The sequence below is a fragment of the Petaurus breviceps genome, unplaced genomic scaffold (genome assembly GCF_028583685.1).
Source record: "Petaurus breviceps papuanus isolate PSGF00001 unplaced genomic scaffold, PetGlider_PUasm1.0 90775, whole genome shotgun sequence".
Lineage (NCBI taxonomy): Eukaryota > Metazoa > Chordata > Mammalia > Diprotodontia > Petauridae > Petaurus > Petaurus breviceps.
Window position 1 is genome coordinate 12,554,412 of NW_027187342.1, and position 23,018 is coordinate 12,577,429.

Here is a 23,018-nt window from a genome sequence, read left to right on the forward strand (position 1 = left end):
CTTTGTCGGTTCTTGGTGATCATTGCTTCACTTTCTAGATGTTAGTTTACCACCCTTTTAATAATACATTTTAGGATATTCCCAGGAATCAAAGTCGAGTTTACTGGCCGAGATTTTGTAAATTCAACATTTTTTCCTGTCCCCCTTCCTCCCTCCCTCCCACTTGTAAATCAGGACAATATTTTCCCTTCTCCAGGCCTGCAGTTTCTCTTCCATTCAGCATGATCTTTCAAAGATCATTGTCCCAACAATCACGTTTGTCATTTCTTCCAATACCCTAGGCTATAAATCATCTGGGCCTAATGACTTCAGCAAGGGCAGGTACATGCTCCCTTATTATCTCCTCTCTCTTTTCTACTATTGATCCCCAGCTAGCTATTTTTCTTTTGTCCTCAGTCCAAAGATCATTCTTTTTGTCAGAGAAAAAAAAGAAGTAAAATAAGGGCTAAGAAGCTTTACCTTATCTCCATTATCAATTATCATTATCCCATCCAACTGGAGCAGCAATTTTATCCCTTCTTTGATCATCTCCACCCCCCATTTTAGCTTCAAAACCCCACATTTTCTTACTAACCAGCTAGGTTAGTGAGGGAGCTAAGTGGCACAGTGGATTGAGTGCTGGGTCTAAAGTTAGGAAGACTTGAGTTAAAGCCATCCTCAGACACCTGCTAGCTGGATGACCTGGGTAAGTCTTTTAACCTCTGCTTGCCTCAGTTTCCTCATCTGTAAAATAAGGGCAATAATAGCACCTACCTCCCAGATTGTTGTGAGGATCAAATGAGATAATAATTGTAAAGCTTTTAGCAAAGTGCCTGGCAGATGGTATTTTCTATGTAAATGTTACTTGTGATGATGATGATGATTGATGATGATGATGATGATGATGGTGATGATGGTTTAGCACTCCATACACTATTTGTTCAGGACCATGCTATGTTTTTGAATTTCTCATCTCACACCCACCCTTGTTTCCATTTCCTCTATATGTATGATCTTTGAAAAATCTAAATTAGTTGGTGATTTCCCTATGCATCCACATTCTCCTTTAGGGAAATCCTGCTTTCCTTTATTGGAATTACTTTTCTTTGTGTCTTCAGAATTTCATTCTTAAGAGCTTCCCATCCTTTCTATATTGATTTCCCTTATGGAATTTTAGTTCATGAAATCCTACTTTATTATTTCTCTGAATGCTTTGAAATCTGATCTCCCAAATCTAAGGTGCATTTCAGAAGAAGTGTAATTTTCTTTTCCTTCTCTATCACAAATTCTAAGATGAATTGTTCACTTCCTTCCAAAGTTTCCTGCATTGCCTCCTCAGCAACCAATTCCTTCTTGTTGCTGAGAATCAGATCCAAAACAAAAGTTCACTTTATTCTATTCACCTTTTGAAGGATAAAACTGTCATTAAAGCAAGTCAAGAAATGATTAACTTCCCTGCTCCGGACACAGAAAGAGAGAGATGTCCCTCAACAGTCAGTAATTGCTATGTTCCTGGCATTAAGCTAAGTACTAGGAGTACAAAGAAAGACCAAAGCCTGTCCCTGCTCTCAAGGACCTTGTAGTCTAAAGGGGAAGATAACATGCAAATAACTATGTACATTCAAGATATTTACAAGATACATTGGTGATAACTAGAATTAAAGGGAATCAGGGTTTCTAGCAGAAGATGGGATTTTAGCTGGGACTTGAAGGATGCCAATAGAGTATCTTGTCAGAGGAAAAGCAAAAAGGTCAGTGAAAGTGGATTTCAGAGTACCTTGGGCATGAGGGATAAGAGCACTAGGAAGTTTAAGGAAGAGTAAGTTACTAAAGGCTTTAAAGGCCAAACACAGGATTTTACATTTGGTCCTGGAAGTGACGGGTGGTTCGTTGAATGAGGGAGTGATGTGATCAGATCTGTAAGAAGCTGTGATCTTAGAAAAACTTCTTGACCTGTTTTCTTACCTATAAAATGGGTTGAATGATATTTGCACTCTTCACCTCACAGGGATGTTGCAAAGCAAATAATATATAGTGTGAACTATTTTATTAAAGATGTTGATTTCAAAGTAAGTTTAAAAAGTAAAAGTAAAGTAAGCCAAAAATGATGAGCATTGCTTTCCCAGTTACTGGTTTCCCAAATAACTTTACAAGAGATGTTTTAATTACAAATAAAAGGAATGATTATTTTGCTTTTCTTGTATTCTTTAAAGAAAAAAAATGACAGACTATAAAGCACTGAGGCTGGAGTGCTGGGCCTAAAGTCAGAAAGATTCATCTTCAAATCCTGCCGTTAAGATACTTAACACTTACTAGCTGTGTGACCTTGGGCAAGTCACAACCCCAATTGCTTTGCTTTCCCCTCCAAAAAGACAAAAAAAAAAAAAAAAGAAAGACTCATCTTCCTGAATTTAAATCTGGTCTCAGACACTTACTGGCTCTGTGACCCTGGGCAAGTCACTTAACCCTGTTTGCCTCAGTTTTCTCATCTGTAAAATGAGCTGGAGAAGGAGATGGCTTCAGTTTCTTTGCCAAGAAAACCCTAAATAAGGTCATAAAGAGTCACTAAACAACCACAACAGTATTAAAGATGCCATCTAGGTCTGACTGGAGAGGGAGTGGAGCTGGTTATGTAGTGAGAACAAGGGAATAATAGATGAACAGCTTAAGTGCTACCCTAGGATCCACAAAATATTAAAAGAACTAAAGGGAGGTCTCAAGGTCACTGGGGAGATGTTCTATGAAGAATATGTGAAAGGATAGATACATGTTCCACAGGACAAGGACACATCACTGGCTTTTATCTGGGCCAGAGAAGAGAGGGCCCTCATCAGTGTGATCAACATCTAGCAAAGTAACCCCTCTAATACCCCCAAGCCCACTGCCCCACCTCCCCTCCTCCCTCCTGCCCTGGGAAAGGTTATAAATTACAGACAACTGGCTTTCTGAAGAAAGTGTTGACCAGTGCATGGCATTCCAAATGAACAGTAATTCTCAAGGCAGAAGTCCATCAGCAAATTCAGAACCAATATTCACAAACGAGTCTCTCTCAAAGAGACTTTGCTTTTTTTATGTAGGCTGTTAAGCCAGAATTGAATTCTGAGTCATAATAATGTCTGACATTTAGGTAGCACTTAGGGTTTGTGAAGCATTTTACATGTATTACTGGATATGAATCTCCCCAGGAGCCTGGGAGGTAAATACCGGAGGTACTGTCCCCATTTTACAAATGTCTGTGACTTGCCTCTGATCACCCAGCTGGGAAGTATGAAGGGCAGGACTAAAGCCAAAGTGCCTCCTGACTACAGGTTCTGCACTTGCTGCATTATGACCTGTCAGGCATATTGATAAAGACAGAGACCAAAATTCTCAAAAATGTTTGCATCTCAGCTCTCTCCTGCTCACTAGTTAGAGGCCTTTAAATAGTGATGGGTAAATAATAGGTAATTACGAAAGTATTCAGGACCTCTGACCCAGGAACCCCTTTAGCCCTTCCTCCCTCTAATCAGAGAGACTGGTGGGTGGACAGTAGAGAGCTCCTCCCAAATTCCGAATTTAAGGAGGATGCTGAGGGCAATCATCTTATCTTTCTTCTCCCCTGACCTGAATCACCTCCCTCCTCCCGAACTCCTCCTCTGGACTTCATCAGACCAGCCCCTCCCAGACAGTTTTTCATCTTTTTGTTGCTTTTCTTTTTACCCTCTGCACTTAGCACAGTGTCTGGCAGTAGCAGGTGCTTAGAAACATTTATTGACTATTGATTGAGCTACTTAGCACAGTGTATAGAGCAGAGAATTTGGAATCCAGAAGTCCTGATTTCATTCCTTCTCAGACATCAGCTGTAGGACCCTACTCAAGTCACTTAACCTCTGTCTCCTCAGTTTCCTCATCTGTAATATAGAAGTAATAATAATTTCTTCCTCCCAGGATTGTTGTGAAGATACAATGAGATAATATTTGTAAAGTGCTTTGTAAACCTTTAAAATAATATCTAAGCACTATTATTAATTATATAATTGATAAATAATATATAATTAATAATATATTAATATACAAATACTAGTTGTTATTATTATTATTAGTCAGCTTCTGTATTTATAAAATTTGAGTGTTGAAAGGTATTTATCTCTCTTTTAGCTCTAAAATCTATTATCCTCTGCTAATTTTGATTGATGAGCAGCTTGTGAATATTATAGGATAGCATATTTAGATAATTTCTCATTTATATTTTAAAAACAAACTAGAAATCCCCACCACTTTTCCATCAGAAAAACAAAAAAATAATGTAAACCAAATCATGGAAGTTAGATTTTGTATGCAAGAGATAATTTTTCTATAGAGGCTTAGTGTCCTTTGGGGATTGCCAAGTAGTTGAAGCAGATATTGGATGGAGATGGATACCTGCAGGTCAGAGCAAAAATCAGGCCATCCTGTCCTGACCCTGTGATTTAATGGGTGGACAGTAGGCCTGAAAGGCAAGTCTCTCTTCTGTCCTGAAGGAAGAAGTGTAGGAGCCTTGGGAGAAGGGAGGGAGGGAGCACTGCAATATAGCAGAAACACTGGCATGGGGGTAGGGGAGCATGATGGTGAAAAAAGGATACTGTGACATCGGTACAAAGATGGTGTAAGTGGTGCTGAGTGAAGTGTCTGAGACAGTGTCATGGAGCAGCCCACTGTTCTTCTGGGACAGAACCGGGGGTTTCTCTTCTCCTATCCTCTGCTTCTCATCCATCCTCATATTCTCTCAAGGGAGAAATAAGCATAGTCTCTCAATCCTCATTCTTTGAGTTCGTTTTGCTTTCTGTCTTACATTCGTTTTAAAATAAATTGATTTCTCTAACATGACATTGTCCATCATTAGGTATATTTGGGTATACTGGGGAGGGAGCAAGGCAGCTGAGAGAGAGGGGATGGATGGTGCAATACAGAGAAAGAGGCAGGGAAAGAAGGAAAGATTTTTATTACTGGTAGGACTTTCTTAGAAGAACTGGGTTTCAAAATGAACAAAGAGGTTCATTTTTTAAAAATTAAATTTATATATTTATTTTTAGTTTTTAACATTCACTTCCATAAGATTCTGCATTCCAAATTTTCTCCCCATTCCAAGACAGTCTGTAATTTGATATAGGCTTTACATATACTTTCACATTAAACCTATTTTCACATTAATCATGTTGTAAAGAAGAATTGGAACCAATGGGAAAAACCACAAGAAAGAAGAAACAAACAAAAAAAAAAGAGAGAGAGAGAGCCAATAATATGTTTTGCTCTGCATTCAGACTCCATAGTTCTTTCTCTGAATGTGGATAGTATTTTTCCATCATGAGTCTTTTGGAGTTGTCTTAGAGCCTTGCTTGCATTGCTAAGAAGAGATAAGTCTATCAAAGTTAGTCATTGCACAACGTGGCTGTTACTGTGTACAACGTTCTCGTGGTTCTAGTCAATGAGGTTCACATTTTAATAGCTTCCCCAAATCAGAGAAGCAATGTGTGAATCCAGACCAATACCTGGTTATAGAAGACTCAGCAACCCTTTTTAAAGTGAGTTTTGTAATTGAATTAGAGTAGCCTTTCTGAGGAAGTAGCCTCAGTTACCTCCTAATGCCACTGTTCTTTCCAAGGCAAGTTTGAAAGGAAAAATATTCCCTTGAGGGATGGAGCTAAAGGACAATGTTAGAAAGAAAATCATGCCTGGAAGTAGGAACTGGGAAAGAATAGTTTCACTTGGCCCTTTTCATCAGTCAAGCGCCTCCCACCCCACACACCTGCAGTAAAATTAATTTTCAATTTTCTCATAATTTACACAATTTGGAGAAGTGAAGTTTCCAGGAAATTATTATATTTTGAATGCCTTTATGGTCTTGTACCCACAATGATGTAATTGACTAAATTATTTAAAAATTTCAATCATTTTAGCTATGAAGTATATCAAGAATTTGATACATTGAAATACTGCTTAGAGGTGTGATGCAATGTGAATTAGGCACAAAATTTACTGCTTCAGGTGGAATCACTTGACCAGTTAATAGAGTACCATAAGGAGCTACTATCCAAACATAGAAATGACATTATACAAAAAAAAACCAAAACCCATCCAAAAAACTATTGTCACTGTGGCATCATGTGAAAGGATTTTCAGGAAACTAAAAATAATTAAATTATAATATCCTCTGTGGCACAAGGTAAGATGTCAAATGTAAGTAAACTTTTCATTTAATACATTATTGCAGAGCACATTGATTTGGATGATATAATCAATGACTTTATAGTCAGTATTGCAAGTCAAGTTATGCTTCAAATGCTATGAAATTCTTAATTTGATTTATATAAGTTACTATAATTTTGATGTGCTCCTGCTGATACACCTCTAAATTGAAATAAACTATTCCTCTAAGTTGCATTAAATGTGGAAAATGTGTTCATACTTTCATTGTAAGAGAATAGGGAAGGGGAGATGAAATGTTAAAATCTTGCGTTGTCTGGTATGTATTCTCCTATGTACGCTCTGATTTCCATTTTCCTACCAACTCGGATAAATGATTTTCTTTGCTTAATTAAAAGAAAAAAATCTTATCTTAGAGGACACAAATGATGAATTTCACTGTGGGTTTGGGGTGAAGGATGGAAATTAAATACTAGGAAAGGTGCTTGTTCAGGGCTATCCATAAGGAAGAATCTAAGTCAACTATCTCTGATATATTTCCAAAAATGGGATGCAAAGCACATCATCGCTGCCACCACTCTCCCAACACAAATAACTCAATCTTCCTGCCAGCCATTAGAGACTTCTTCCAATTATTTCCTAATTTACATAAAAATTATTATTTTTAGAATTTAGACTTTCTCCCAAGCAAGCCAAGAGTCTGGCCCTCAATTTTCTACATAGATCAGTGGTGTCAAACTCAAATAGAAACAGGGACCACTAAGTCATACATAAGGGTCTCTGTGGGCTTTATCTTGTCTTAGAAAACTACATATTAGTATTATCTTTGTTTTATTGCATTTTTATTTATCTTGTTAAATATTTCCCAATTAAATGTCAATGGGCACATTGGGGACTTGTAGGCTGCATGCCATCCACTGACAGTGTATTTGATACATCTGATGTATATAATATGTAAAACTTTCAATTGTTTTTATTTCTACTTTAAAAGATCCATCTGATAACAAAGATGATAAAAGATAAAAAGTGTTGACTTGGTCTTAGATAAGCACACTAAAACATTGTTGGTGAAGCTGTGCATTAGCACAATTGTTTTGGAAAATGATTGGAAATAATGTGAAGAAAGGTGACCAAACTGTTCACACTCTGACCAGACAATTCCACTACTGAGTATATAATCTAAGAATGTCAAAGACAGTAAGAGAGTTTCCATACATATCAAAATATTAATAATAGTACTTTTGTGGTAGCAAAAAAAACCTATGTGAAATTTGTGCCCATTGATTTGGAAATGGTTGAAGAGATTGTGATATGAAAATGGAATGGAATGGAAGGAAATGTTATTGAACCATAAGAAATTATGAATATGAGGTCTTCAGAGAAACCTAAGAATGTGAATGCTGGAAAAACCTAGAGTATGCTCAATCAGGTATTTTAAAAGATGCAGACAGTTCTAGCTATTCAGCCAGTGGAAAAAAGGCTGTTCTCAACCACATTAGGTCAGTGCAAAATGTCATTCCTATGGCAGTTCTCCCAGAAGTAGGCCCTTCGTCTTTTCCACATGGGTGAAACCATATCAGGTGGTCTAGGCATGCACAAAACCCCCTTGACACTCTTCTCCCTGATTTTAAAAGTTTGCTATCCCCAGCAATAGGCAATGGGGTGCCTTTTGAACCTCTCATCCCTATCTCTCATCTAGAACAGTCTTCTAGCATCTCTTCAGAGATAGAAGCATTATCCTTTCACTTGCTTCCTCAGTGGTATACAGGAAAAAGTCTCAAAACAGTCAATATGATGTAATTTAGAACCTGAGGTCAACTAGCTGTCACTCCCTGACCATCAGATAAGAAAACTGTCCAAAGAGAAAACTCTTACCATGGTTCCCTCGGGACATAAGGCCATCTAGGCAACATTTTCAAGTGTCCTTTTCTATACAAGGTACCCCAAAGGTATCCTGTGCCAAAAGGGTAGCCGCTTAGCTAGCCAGGCAAATTTCCTGTGGGTCCTTATTCCCAAAGACACCATAAATTTTCCCTTCTGAATTTCTACCACTGCAAGGGTGATGCAAATGGAATTGTAAATTCCAGGACAAGTAGACAAATAGGTTCAGTTAGAAAAATAGAAATGTCAAACACTTGAAGTTTTTAGGCACAGGCAAAGCTTACTCTAAGAAACTGTGGGCAAATTTTTTTCACAATAAAGCAAACAGTTTAGATATGTTTAAATACAAAAGAAAAAAAGAACATTTCTCAACTAGACAGTTGCATTCTAGGATGTAAACTTCATATTTTTCACATTAGACTCAAAATCAATACTTGTACAAGGTTCAGTAATACAGCAAGTATCAGTGTATACTCAAATACAAAAAAGCAAAAGCAAAGTTTCCAAAATTACATTGATGAAACTGCCTTGTGAGGGCACACACATCAGGGGGAAAAAAACTATACAATTACATCCTAAAAAAATTTTTTTTGCCAGTTTCTCTAGGATCTGGCAAACTAGGGGAATCCAAAATGTAAAGTTCCAGATAGAGAATCTCTGTAGGGCCCCCCACAGATGCAGAGTGCCCAATATTATCGCAGATGGGTCCCCACATACAACATGGGCAACTCTGGTCCCATTCTCTGAGGGCCAGCTATGTTATATTTTAACCCAGAGTTCTCCAGTACTCTCAGGGAGTTGTGAAGTCTCTCTTCTCTACCATTGGTTCAAGAGCCCACCAAGTATGTTCTCCCCAATTTTAGGAGTTCAGTAATTGTACCTCAGTTCCATTTAGCCACTTAACATCAGATTAGCTTTTACAAAAGGATATTTACTTCAAAGTCATAGAAAGAACAAACATACAAACATTTCCCCCAATAACTTGGAGGTACAATTGCTCCTGCACCTCCTCAGTGACTGAGGAAGAAAAGGGAATCACAACTTAATTCTGTTCCTACATAGCAAGACTCCTGCTAAGTTCAAGTCCAAACCCTCACATCATCTAAGGGGGAGAGGGAGCTGGGTCCCCTCTCCCCTTACCCACATGTTGTTACCTGCTTGAGTGAAAGAGTCTTTCACCCTTAGATAAAAATGCCAGAAAAAGCTCTGACTGCGCCATTAGGTAGTTTTAAAGATACAGTGCTGGCTATGTAATCTAGTTGAAAAATTCTTTCTCCCAGTCATGTGTTAAACCAACATAAAATATCTATGAAAACACTAGTTCTTCTATCACCTAGAAACAGGTTGCTCTAGCCTTTTCCACATGAGAGACACCATTTTAGGTGGTCTAGGCATGCACCAAATTTCCATTATGCTTATATAAGGGATGCAGAGAACAGCATACATAATGACTGCTGCATACATTCAACTGGGGTTTAAAAAAAGGTATATATAGAAATAAATACCAAAATATTTGTTTTAAAATGTTAGGCTTACTGCAGTTTTTTTGTTTGTTTGTTTGTTTTTAATTTGTGGTTTTAAGAAATGGCCCTCTAAGGGAAAACTTTACTGGAAAATATATATAAAGAAATATTGATATTAAAAACAAGAGATGCCAACAAATAGATGGATAGATAGATAGATGATAGAGAGAGATGAATGGATGAATAGTAATACGGCTGGGGTCTAGGGGAGGCCGGGGAGCAAGAGAACCAGTTCATTTGCTATGATGAAATTCAGAGGTAAAAAGACTATCAAGAATCCTGCTAAACTGCAAGGTAGCCTCAGGGGATGGTGGCTGCACTCCAGCTTCTACCCCACCCTTCAAACCAGGCAGAGTATTTTTCCAAAGTAGCCTGCCTGCAGAGAAGTCGAACCTTTCCAGCATCAATTTCACGTGACTTGGACATGCTTTCAAGTACACCTTTAAGCCATATAGCCACATCGTTTAGTTACACTAAAAGGATCGCTCTCTCTCTCTCCTGGTGATGTCTAAATTGACGTCAACGACTCATGAGTACCTTAAAGAAATATGGTAACTCAACAATCTGATTTAAGTCCCTGAGTCTGTTTACGGCTTCACAAAACGTAGCAAGGTTCCTCTGAAGGGGGCACTACTTTCTATAATGTTTATTTAAGGAAGAAATGTGAAAATAAAGTATTTAAAAGGCCAGTGTCTGAAAGAAGTGCTGGGACTAAGGATAGACAAGACATGCAGTCTCATTAGGATACAACACACAGACAGCTTAGCAAAGGAAGATTTTTTTAAAATACTACTTTAATGCACATAGTCTCAATGCCACAAAATTTTGCTATCACTACATATAGGTATTCATTTTGTGATGAGTCAAGTCCTATGTGTAATATAGTAAGGCATGCAAATTTTTTCCAATATTGATGATTGGAAATCTATATATGTTTAGGCTGCATGAATTCATTAAAAAATACAACTACTAATTAATCTAAGCTAACTAGAAGAACACTTGACCAAAGGTCACCATGTAATAAGGCCGTACTGGCCTATTAGTTATGTGCTATTTAATTAGGTTGTTTTATTATTATTAATTATTATTATTATTTTGTTAGAAATCTCAAGTGGCTTCATTTTGGGATTAAGTGGACTATATTTGGTTTAGAAAGTACATGTTGATTGCCCAGAAGTATATAGGCTCAAGGCTCACTGGGACCCCTAGCATACAAGACACGTGGATTTTTCAAACCTTGCTTATGGCTTTGTTCTGCTGAAAAGGGTTAGCATAATAGCTAGAGGGATCCAAGGCAACCACAGGGATAGGTGAACTGCACAGCTTGTAATTATGTTACAATTGTGCTGCAGGAGTAGAATTCCCAGTGATGTTTAAGAAGAGGAAGGGTGGTAATTGTTGCCAGTGGATTTTAATGTCATAACCAAGTTGTTTCAGGGCAAATTTAGTTATTAACGGAGAGAGAATCAGCAAATAACCTGTGGGCATCAGAAAGGTACAGCTGCATTGTCTGGCTGTATCAGGAAGATGCCCTTTATATAGTCATTTTTCTGTGTGCCCAGCCGTGCACTCACCTAAAAGAAGGCAGCTTGGGGGGTGGCGTCAATTTTAATAAGTCTATGTCTTTCTCTCCCCAGTCTTTTGTGTGCTGTGGCTATGCTTGCTATATGCTGCAGAGCCTGTTTACTGGAAGGGACAGTCTGTGATAATAAGGCATTTCAGACACAGGTCAAGCTGCATTTGTGACAGAGCCATTGTTCTTAAATTCAGCCCTATCACAGGGAGGGGAGGGGTGAGCTGGTGGGTGGGAGCCGGTGTCCATGGTTTTAAGAGCCCTAGAACATCAGAAATAGGGAATTTTATGTTCCAACAATAATTAGACTATATTGAAGTGAGTACAGATGATGTGATGGAAAACATTTTCAACGATACCATTTTTTTTAGATGCAAGGCTATAAAATAATACGGAATTTGATCTGGTTTTTTGGTTTGTTTGTTTTACAAAATAGAATTAAAACAGAGGGGGGAAAACTAAGACAAATTAAGATCTTATTACTTGAGCAAGCAAACATGTTTAGATTTCAACTGTCAGTACCAGCTGTTCATGTCACTTCATTCTTTAATACCTTGATTTTTGCTAGATGCTCCTATGAATTTTAGCATTTAATTCAAAGGCAAGTAAATGTACTTTAAAAACCTAGAGAATAAAACATTTATTTTGAAGCAATACTTACAAACTTCATTGATGCTTATCAACTGTTCTATCCTTACAATTAACTATTATTTCATTCTTATAGGATTTTGATTGGTAAAAACTATGTAAGAGATAATGTATTGCTCCCTCTTAAATGTAAAACAAGCAAAAATCCCTCTTTTTGACCATTATTCTGACATTATTAAACATACCAATAAGAATTAGCCAGACTTTTTTTTAACTTCTCTAGAGCATGAAACAACACCCTTTTAAATACTCCATAGTTGAACAATATTCCATCCATTTCAATAGAACACCAATTTTTTATTCTTCTAGAAGTCTTGTAAAACCTTAAAAGACTTATCTGTTAGATGATATTAGCTACTGTAAGTACTCTTTACCTTGGCTTTTTTGATATTTGGAGAACATGTGTTGCACAGAAACTCATTATAGACCAACAGGTGCTAAATTTGGGCTGAGTCTAATTAAAAAAAGGACATTCATAGGTGGACACATGGGCTTTGGTATCAACATGCCTGAAAAAAGTAATAAAGTAAAGTAATATCACATTTATATAGTACTTTATACTTGATGGTGGAGTGCTCCCCTGTGCTACCTCAAAAGAACAGCAAATGTGCCAAATAAAGTGAAACAACAACAAATAGAGGGAAAGGGGGGACAGAATTCTTTATAGAAATAGAAAAAAAGTGAGTGTGACCTCCAGAACAATGCATAAATACTACAGGGTAAAAATAAAAGCAAAAAACTGAGGAGCAATCACTGGAAAGAAAAAATAAGACTAATAGAACTGTGATCTTAGAAGAGAGAATGAACATACCTGAAGAAACTCTAAATGGTTTAATATCATGATAACTATATAGATCTAGAATCTATGAGATTTTAAAAATAAGATTGTTAAGGAGGAATAATTGACAAAGTAAGAAAAAAAGATGATGGAAAACCTCAATACAACAGTTGACTGTATGAACTCTATTCACTACAAAAAAATATCAGATAGTAGAGTGGCAGAAAATAACTTTAGACCTGCACTTTCATCAAATATCAATTCAATTTCCAAAAGGATAAATGAGCTAAACATAAAAAGTTGTATTATTGAAAAATTAAAGTAGTATGGAAGGCTATATTTCCCACAACTGTAAATAGTGGATTAATTTATAACTAGCTACAACACAGGAAATATTAGACAAAACAGACTACTTAAATTTTGTAAAAGATAGCAAATTTATGTATAAGTTAAATAAATGTAACTAAAATTAAGTAAAAGATGAGGAATAGGAAAAATCTTTATACAACAACTATCGGATATAATTCTGACATCCAAAGGCAACAGGGAACTGACATAAATCCATAATGTATCATTTTTTTTGTCTTATTGCTATATCCCTAGCACTTAGTACAGTGCCTGGCTATACTATATGCTTAATGAATTCTTCTGAAATTAGATTTCCCAATTGATTAGTGGTCAAATGATATAAATAAACAATTCTCAAAAGGAACATAAATCATTAACAAACATTTAAAAGTGCTAAAAATCACTACTAATTAGAGAAATGCTACTAAAAAAACAATTCAAGAGATATAAACTCACACCTCTCAAATTGTCAAAAATGGTTATAGATTGAAAAATTCAATATTGGCACCGTGGCAGCAAAACAGACACTAATTTGCTACTATAGAGCTAGGAATAGCTCCAACCAATTTGGAAGAAAATTAAGGATTGTGGAAGAAGAATCGCTAACTCGATAATACCCTTTGAACCAGTGATTTCACTATTGGGAATATAATCCAAGGATGTTACGGACAAGAAAAGACCTAGCTTTATGAAAATATTCATAGCTACATTTTTTTTATAAGCAATTGGGGTTAAGTAACTTGCTCAAGGTTACACGGCCAGTTATTTCTGAGTGTGGTGCTAAGTATCTGAGCCCGGATTCGATCCCTAGGTCATCCCGACACTGATTACACGCTGTGCTACCTGGCTACCCCCTACATTCTTTATAATAGCAAAACATTAAAAGCAAACTGTGTGCCCAAAAACTGAGTAGTAAATTCAATATTTAAATACAATGGCATATTACTATGTTATAAAGAACAAAGTGTATTAAGCATTCAAATAAATACTAGAAGACATAGAAAGTAAGTGTGAATAAGGCAGAAGTAAAAGAGTAAAATACATTATTATTCAGAAGTATGTAAATGACAACTTTAAGTGGCAGCAAAATTCAGATCAAAAGCACTGGACAAGATTGGTAATAACTCTGAACACATAACACATAAACCTTTTCTCTTTGTCCCAGAAAACAGATAGAGAAACACACTTTCTTCTTCTTCTTAGAAGAGAGGTAACAAGAATAGATGTGGAATGTGAGCAAGTGAGTTGTGGGCTGATTGACTTTGCTTTCTTGTTTCTCTTCCCTATAAGTTGAAGTTCCTGCACAAGTGCTACACAAGGAAGAACTGATGAGGGTGGAGAGTAAAGGACAATGACCAGTATGGAAACAAAAACTGCTAAATGCGAGTTGCATTTATTATCATAGAATTCAGAGTAAGAAGAGACTTCAGAGAGTTAATCCAAACCTAGGGCAATATGTTGTACATCAATAATACTTGATGTATTTTGATTAGCTTGCATTTGTATAACAGTTTAAGGTTTGCAAAGCTAGGTGATGCAATTGATAGAGTGAAGGACTTATGAGTTAGTTGGAATCCTGCCTCAGACACTTAAAATTGAGCTAACAGCACCTACCTCATCTGGTTTTTGTGAGGGTCAAATGAGATCACATCTATAAAAACCTTGAGGTGTTATATAAATGTAAGTTCTTTTCTTCTTGTCCTCCTCTTCTTTCTTCTTTTACTTCTCCTCCTCTTCCTTCTGTTGTTGCTATATGCAACTGAACTGAATCAAACTCATACCTGAATAAATATCCCCTACAGAGAAATTCACATTCTTTGCCCTAGGTTGCTGCCATCCAAAGAGTGTAGTTCTTCCTCACCATCCTTGTTTCACACCATTTTCAGAGACTACTTCTAGTCCCTTGCTGGCTGTCATGGTTGGACTATCTTACACACTTCTACTACCTTATCCTCCCTTGCTCCATTCCTTGAGCACCTCACTTCCCGAACCCTTCTCCTGTGCTACAGCTGCCAGCACCCAAAGCCAGAAATGTCTATTCTCTGTGTCACTATTGCCCATCTGTAGCCTAGATGAAAGAATTCCTAGTTTTCCTCTGTCTCTACTACATACTCAACAAGTGGTCCTCCCGCTTTTGCTCAAAGACCTCTAGGGAGCAGAAACCCACTCCATCCTGACGCAACCTCTTCCATTTTTGTGTGTTTCTAATTGTTAGAAAGTTATTCCTTGCCTCAATCACTATTTTATGTTATTTTACTTAACTGACTTCAGACATTGCATATCAAAGATTCAAGTGGGAGTATGCTAGGGGTTAGTATCATGTGTTGAAATAGGATTTACCCATTTTAAAATATTTTTAAATATTCCTAAAACCTTCTTAAGTAGAATTTATGATACCTTTGGATGCTTTGAGTCACACAGTATATTCTTTCATATGTATAACATTTAATATATAATTTAACACATTTCATATATTATATAAGTGTATGTATATGCCTGTGTTTTTATAGGGTGCTGAGGAAACTGTCATAGTGGATTGAGTACTGGATTTGGAGTCAGGAAGACCTGAATTGAAATCCTGCCTCAGCCTCTTACTATGTTAGCCTATACAAGTAACTTAATCTCTCAGCCTCAGTTTCTTCTTCTGTGAAATGGGGTTTACAATATAATTTAATTCACAGGGCAGTTGTGATGATCAAATGAGATATATAAAGAATTTTGTAAATCTTAATGCATCATGTAAATGTTAGCTATTGTTATTTTCAGATGCAATTTTTGAGGAACTCTTTTCCTTCCACCTACCAAATGACAGTAATGTTCAGGTGGTTGCAACCAACATTATTTCCTGTATTTTAGTATGCTCTAGCCAAGTCCTACTCTTACAACAAAACCCTGCTTTCATGGTGGTTGACATGCAGATATTCACATCTTCACCTCCAATTAGTGGGGAGATGAAATAAACTTCACTTCCCGTTAGCTATACTCTTTAGATTATACTCTCCTATCATATCCTACCCCAGGAAAAACTCATTACAAGGAAATTCATCATCACATTGATTGCTGCAGTTTTGGTACTCCTGTCTCATCAGACAGAAGTCTCAGTAGCCTCTGCTCCTCTGATTGAAGAGCTGAAAGACAGAGGAAAAAAATTCTCTTCCCAAAACCTCCATACTAAGAGGGCTCAGAAGCCTAGTGTAGCAACAAGCACCCCAGCATCCCCCGGGTGGCTGCCAACACAGGTTCTTAGATCTGCTTTTCTAAGGGAAAGCAGCTCAAAATGGGTTAATAATATTACTTTAATCAAACATATGTCATTTACCTGGTTGAGGAGAAAAAGATCAGCACCCCAAACTTCAGAGTATACAAAGATTACAAGCAGAAATTATAAGAAGACAGAGAAAAAAACAGATCAGGCAGACAGGCCTCTCCAACTGTCCAACCATTACATCCATACCTACTCAGTTACCAGAGAGTGAAGTATCAACATCTGGGTTTTTCAAAGCCAGGGGGCTCTCAATGGCTGCCCAGAGTCTCATCTGGTCAAATCACACAACACTTCTCAAAGTGAGCCCCAAAACAAAGTCTCACATCAGGGATTATATAGCCTTCTCCTGGGTCAGAGAATGTAACAACCCTCTTGACCCACTGCCCAATCACAAAGCACCAAGGTGTGGGCGTTCCTGAAAAAAAAGCCCCCCACCACAGGCTCCAGGTACACTTAACCTAGGGGCAGGGAAGATCTTAAAAATTTACATTCCTGTAAAACCCAACTCATTTCCTATCTGCTACACTCTTTGGAATCCACTCCACCATCATCAGACCCTGCACTAGACACTTTCTCTTTCCTTCCTTCCCACAGTACTTTCTAGCTTCATTTTCAGTGTTGTCTAGATCAGATTGTAAACTCCTTGAGGGCAAGGCCTAATAAATGTTTATTGTATTGTATATTACTGATGGGGGAGAAGAGTTTTCAATACTAGGGTCAATCAGAAAAAAAAAAAAGTAAGCAGACTAGGGGCAGCTCCAAAGACTAGGGGCATCTGCAAAGGGTGATGACATGTACAAGTGTGTACTACCCCCATGGTGCTTATGGATAACTTTTTTAGAGGCTGTTGCAAGTCACCAAAGAACGATGTAGTATTGTTTGGAGGGCCAGTACAGTGCACCCACCCCATACTCTCAGGATTGTCCTAGGCAAAGAGCAGCATGCATGAAGGAGATGATTCTTTTTTTCTGTTTTTGTTTTGGGTATTTTGTTTGTTTTTTGGTTTTTTTGCTTTTTGTAAGAGGGGGGGCAGGGCAATTGGGGTTAAGTGACTTGCCCAAGGTCACATGGCTAGGAACTGTGTCAAGTGTCTGAGGTCAGATTTGAACTCAGGTCCTCCTGACTCCAGGGCCGGTGCTCTATTCACTGTGCCACCTAGCTGCACCGATACTTCTTTTTTTCTATCTAAACTCTGATTCTTAGGTAAGAAATACACAGAATCAGAGTTAAAAGGTACCTTGGTAGTCAACCAGTTCAAATCTTACTTGAGAAAATATAACATTTAATATATATATATATATACACACACACACACACATATATATATATATATATATAATTTTATTTTTCTTCCATATACATGTAAAAACAATTTTTAACATTTAAAAAAAGTTTTGAGTTTCTAGTTCTATCCCTCCCTCTCTCTCTACTCTCTCTCTGAGATGGTAAGCAATCTGATATATTATAAGGTGAAATCATGTAAAACATTTCCATATTAGTCATTTTTTACAAGAATATTGAAAGAAGGAAGAAAGGAAGGAGAAAGAAAGTGAAAAATAGTATACTTCAGTTTGCATTGAGACATCAGTCCTTTCTCTGGAGGTGTTTTTCATCATGAGTCCTTTGGGATTGTTGGATCATTGTATTGCTGAGAATAGCTAAGTCATTCATAACTGTTCATCATGCAGTGCTGCTGTTACTATGTGAAATGTTGTCCTAGTTCTTCTCACTTCACTTTGTATCAGTTCATTCAAGTCTTCCCAGGTTTTTCTGAAATCATCCTGCTTTTCATTTCTGACACCACAATGATAATCCATGATAATCATATACTACAACTTAATTCAGTCATTCCCCAGTTGATGGGCATCCCCTCAATTTCCAATTCTTAGCCACCACAAAAAGAACTACTATAAATATTTTTGTGCAAGTAGGTTCTTCCCCCTTGCCTCTTTTTTAAAAAGTCTCTTTGAGATACAGACCTAGCAGTGGTATTGCTGGGTCAAAGAGTATGCACAGTTTTATAGACCTTTAGGCATAGTTCCAAATTATTCTTCAGAACAGTTGGGTCAGTTTGCAAGGATGAAGAAACTAGCACTTGAAAGCCAGGCACCTCACTAATATTTTTTCCTATGCACTTAAACCTCACAGGAGATGTTGTCATTTGCAGAATTTCCAAGTGTAATGCAAATGCTAATGTAAAGATCTTCCCTGCCCCTAGGCTAAAGTGCACCTCCCCTGGGGTGGGAGGCTTGTTTTTCAGTAGATACTTTTTGATTGGAGCAGTGGGTCCAGAAGGTTGTTACATTCTCTGAGCCAGGAGAAGGCTATATAAGCCCTGATGTGTAGCTTTGTTTTGGGGCTCACTTTGAGAAGTGTTCTGTGATTTGATCAGATGAGACTCTGAGAAGCTGTTGTTGAGAGCCCCCCAGCTTTGAAAAACCCAGATGTTGATTTGGTATGGATGTAATGGTTGGACAGTTTGGAAATCTATCTACTTGATCTGTTTCTCTGTCTTGATAATTCTGTCTGTATATTCTGAAGTTCGGGGTGCTGACCTTTTTCCCCTGAACTAGGTAAACGATACATATTTGACTGACTAAAGTAAGCTTGTTAACCCATTTTGAGTTGCTTTCCTTTGTCAAAGCAGATCCAAGAACCTGTGTTGGCAGCCACCCTGAGGATGCTTGGGGTGCTTGCTGCTACACCAAGCCATTTTTCTGCTGTTGTTTTTTTCAGGGTCTGGCACATGTACACAATGCCACCGATGGGCATTTACCCACATTGAGATGCAAACCTTCTCCCTAAAGAGGTATGACCCTCAGGAAGATCTGGGTTTAAATCTTGTTCCATCCACTAGGTATATAGCCATAGGTCAAATTATTTAACTTCTCTGCATTAAGATTGAGTATTCAGTTTCCTTGTCTCTAAAATAAGGGTAATAAAGAGAGATTACCTGAGCTTGTCCCAACTCTGACACATAGTGGCTGACCCATAAGTCTGAGAACAGATGTTTATCTGCATTAGCAAAGGAGTTTCCACATAAGAAATTCCTTACATGTTGTTACCTCCCTGCTCCCAACCCCCACCCCCAAAATGGTTAGAATATTTATTTTTAGAGTAATTGGTCAACAAAAGGCTATTTAAGTAGATGACTCTTAACTGAGCCCTTGAAAGTAACTAGAGTGATGGGATTTCCTAAAATAAACATTGAGGATATTGTTTCCATTTCCTTTCCCCTCTATAGTGGAGGGTTGTTTAACTTCAAGCTGCACAGTAATTATTCTTTCTGTGCTAGTACCTCTTTGACCAAGAGACTTCAGGAATTTCCTGTGAATAAAAAAATCTTGAATTCTGTTTACATTTTTCAAAAGTTACTAAGAACTAGACTCATGCTTAGAGTCCTAACAATAGTGCTATCCAACTTCAATAGTTATTTATTACATAGATATAAGATTCATCTCTCATTGTTGTATTTATTTCTATTACATTCACCTTTATTTTGTCAGAGTTTTGGATGTCCTTGGAGTCAGAGAACCTGAGATCTAATTTTAACTCTGCCACTAACTACCTATGTGAACTAGGGTGAGACACCTAACCTCTCTGTGCCTCGGTTTCCTCATTTCTGAACAGAGGTGGATTAGATAACCTCTCAAGTCCCAATTCTAAATTTGTGATCTATGAAAATTGTGTAAGCTGAGCTTAATTTCTTCCTATGATAAGCCAAGTAAGAAAGAAACAAGAGATATAATCTATTGGATCATGTCAGGCATTTGATAACTCTTATCAGTAAACTAGAAACCTAGTGGTCTAGATTTTTCATACTGTTCCACAAAGTATTTCTAGGATTTCCTTGAGAGAACATGTGGCTACAGAGGATAGATTTAATTTGTGACTTTTCTAGTTATGAGGTATGGGCTCTGGGAGCACCCTCAAGCTCTCCTGGGAACCTCCCTTAGACTGATTAAATAGTCTCTTTTGATGAGGTTATTTGCATGAGGTAATAAACCTCACATTGTGCCTGGGCCCAGACCTCTAGCCTAGTTACTAACTACTAACTCTAGCCTAGTTACTAGCCTAGCCCTCCATTGTTCATCTACTTGCCACCCAAAGTGGCCTAGCCCACCATTGTTTGTGGTCTCCAGGTGGCCTCCAGCTACTTCCCACCCTTAATCACTCATTGACCTCATTAACTCCTCCTGAAGACCCTCCCCAAACTACTCCCCTAAACCACCCTTAGATTCCTCCCACAACCTTCTGTATATGAGACCCCATCCTGTCTTCATGTTTCTGAGAGTGCCATAGAATGACCTAGCACAGACTTACTCTGTGTCTAATAAAAACGAACTTTTAATAAACTTTACTTTTTTTTGGCTGAGAGAAGACTTGAGTCGAATTCATTGGGCAGGACCTGGCGTGTTGGTATTTTGGGGTCAGAGCAACCCTAACCCTCTTTATGGATAACCTCTTCTCTAGGTCCTATGTCAATACCATAACTGAGAACCTCACTATTCCTATTACACCCAGCCAGTAATGACAAATCATTACCTCACGTCTGAAAAGAATTAGTGCAATTTTTAGATGTATTTGATTTTCATCCTGTGAATGGGTAGACTATGGCCCAACAATTAATTGGCTGTTGCAACATCTCTAGATATAAATGAAATGAAGCTATTACTATTTCAACTCTTTTTCTTATCTTACACAGATAATTCAATGTATTAGATGTTCAACTGTAAAATAGCAAAGATGCAATTTACTTTTGTTGTGCCTGGTTTTCTCCATCCCCCTACCTCAGGGAAGTGAGCAGGCTGACAGTCAGCTCCACCCTCCGCCACTGGGTCTCTGCCCTTTCCCAGTCAGCTCACCTGCATAGAGGTGGGCGGGCTTCTGGGTCAGCAGGGGATGTTCAAGGTGTGTACTGACCAATCACTGTTTTAGCCTCTGCAAGTTTCTGCTTACTTCATACCTAACTGCTGGCAGGTGGGCTCCCTTTATAAACTGAAGTTTTACCTGAGATCGGGCCTGTTGTTGCTGCTGTATGTGGGAGGGGTACTACTGCTCAGCCCGCCATGTGGCCTGATCATCCAACATGGCGTTTTAATAAAAGGTACATTCTAAAATTGTTACTTGGGTCTTGCTCACATTATTCAGGGTACAGCACTTTAACAAATATTATTTATTGAATATCAGACCTATATAAAGACCTGTGCTAGATACTGCAAGTAAATACAGAGTCCTGAGTGAATGTCCATTCTGGGAAATTTGGTATCATTACATACATACACACACACACAGACACACACATACACACAATGACCGTCTTTAGTAGAAAATTTGTTTTTAACTTGTATTTTTCTTTTTTTTTTTCACATTTTCATGGTCAAATAGGAAGATATACCATGTTTCCCCGATAATAAGACCTATCCTGAAAATAAGCCCTCCCCTTACTGTGTAAGATTCCTCTAAAATAAGCCCTCCCCCGAAAATAAGCCCTATTGAGATTGCTACTGTAGTGAAGGTGATCCCCTGCGCTACACACTACATTACGGTACCCTCTGTATGCACTGTCCCCCTCCCTGTGAAACGCACACTTCTCTCCGAGCTGCATCCAATCAGAGCTGCAGCTGTGAGCACGTCATCCTGTTCTTCCCCAGTGATTTGCTTGCTGGTGCCATTGAGAGCAGTGCCTCAGAGGAGAGCTGAGGCAGGACAACATAAGCCCTCCCCTGAAAATAAGCCCTCTGGTGTTTTTCTTTCCAAAAAAAATAATAAGACAGTGTCTTATTATCGGGGAAACACGATAGTAAGTATGTAAACATCTATGTGGATTCATATGTTTAAAAAATCCTTACTTGTAAAACTGAAACTACTATTAAATATTTTCTCTGTATTAATAAAAAGTCCTTTCCTTACTTCCTAGTTTGAAAGTAGACTATAACAGGGCAAAAGAAAAAAAGCTTTTCATTAGATGAATGAATTAAGGATCATAACCAGAAATCTAACAGAGTTGTTGTTCAGTCATATCTAACTCTTGACTCCATCTGGTATTTTCTTGGCAAAGATACTGGAGTGGTTTGCCATCTCCTTTTTAGCTTATTTTATAGATAAGGAAACTAAGGCAAATTGAGTTAAGTGACTTGCCCAGGGTCACATCCAGCCATTGTCTGAGGATGGATTTGAACTCAGGTCTTCACTGCCACCTAACTGGTCCATAACAAAAAGCATCTTACCTCTTATCTAAATGAAATCATTGCCTTTCTCCACTCTTGAAGTGACAGGGATATACATGCATCTAAGGGCAATCTCTCTCTCTCTTTTTTTTTGCTTTTTTTTGGAGGGGCAGTTGGGGTTAGGTGACTTGCCCAAGGTCATATGGCTAGTTTTTGTGTTAAGGGTCTGAGGTCTGATTTGAACTCAGGTCCTCCTGACTCCAGGGCCAGTGCTCTATTCACTGTGCCACCTAGCCACCCCCAGGGCAATATCTTTATTCAATTGAATGCAGAGATTAGACCAGGGTCCACCCAGTGGAACATTCCTTCTTCCCCTGAAGGGAAAAATCAGTTCAGATTCTCTGGAAAGCATTGCTTCCTGGAGCAATAAACTAGAGTTATAGTAATTTTACTATTTGGAATGTTAACCTAGAACTGTATTATTGTATATAAAGATTTTCTTTCTTAGAATCCTACAAATGTTACCTAAAATTATCTTGGAGCAAAGACATGTTGGAGGGAATGGAGGAAACTACCATTTTGGACATCTAAATCAGAAATGAATAGGAATTAGATTAATCTTAAATAAAGTTGTTTCTGAAGGCCTATTGCCTAAAGAACACAGTATGTTTTTTTTTTTTTTTAACATTTG